This window comes from Haliaeetus leucocephalus, unplaced genomic scaffold, assembly GCF_000737465.1.
Source record: "Haliaeetus leucocephalus isolate CR32 unplaced genomic scaffold, Haliaeetus_leucocephalus-4.0 Scaffold473, whole genome shotgun sequence".
NCBI lineage: Eukaryota > Metazoa > Chordata > Aves > Accipitriformes > Accipitridae > Haliaeetus > Haliaeetus leucocephalus.
This window is the reverse complement of record NW_010972909.1, coordinates 6,661,111-6,661,369: the sequence shown is the minus strand read 5'-3', so window position 1 is coordinate 6,661,369 and position 259 is coordinate 6,661,111.

The following is a 259-nucleotide window of genomic DNA, read 5'->3' as shown; positions in this document are numbered from 1 at the left end:
CTTGCCTTGCCTTCCCCTGCCCTGCCTTGGAACAGTTTTACTCGTAAGCTGCACTTAGTGTAAAACTAACCCTCCTGCCACCTCAGTATTTGCAGTCTGTTGCAGATGCGTGGGCTTCTTTTCTTTTTGCCCGCCACGTTTTTGGATGATTAAAGGAAAGGTCGTAGAAACGGGCTGGGAAGCAACGGGCCGGCAGCAAGGGTGCAGCCTGGGGAGCTTGGACATCCCTTGGGGTGCCGGGCTGGGGATCCTGCTAGAA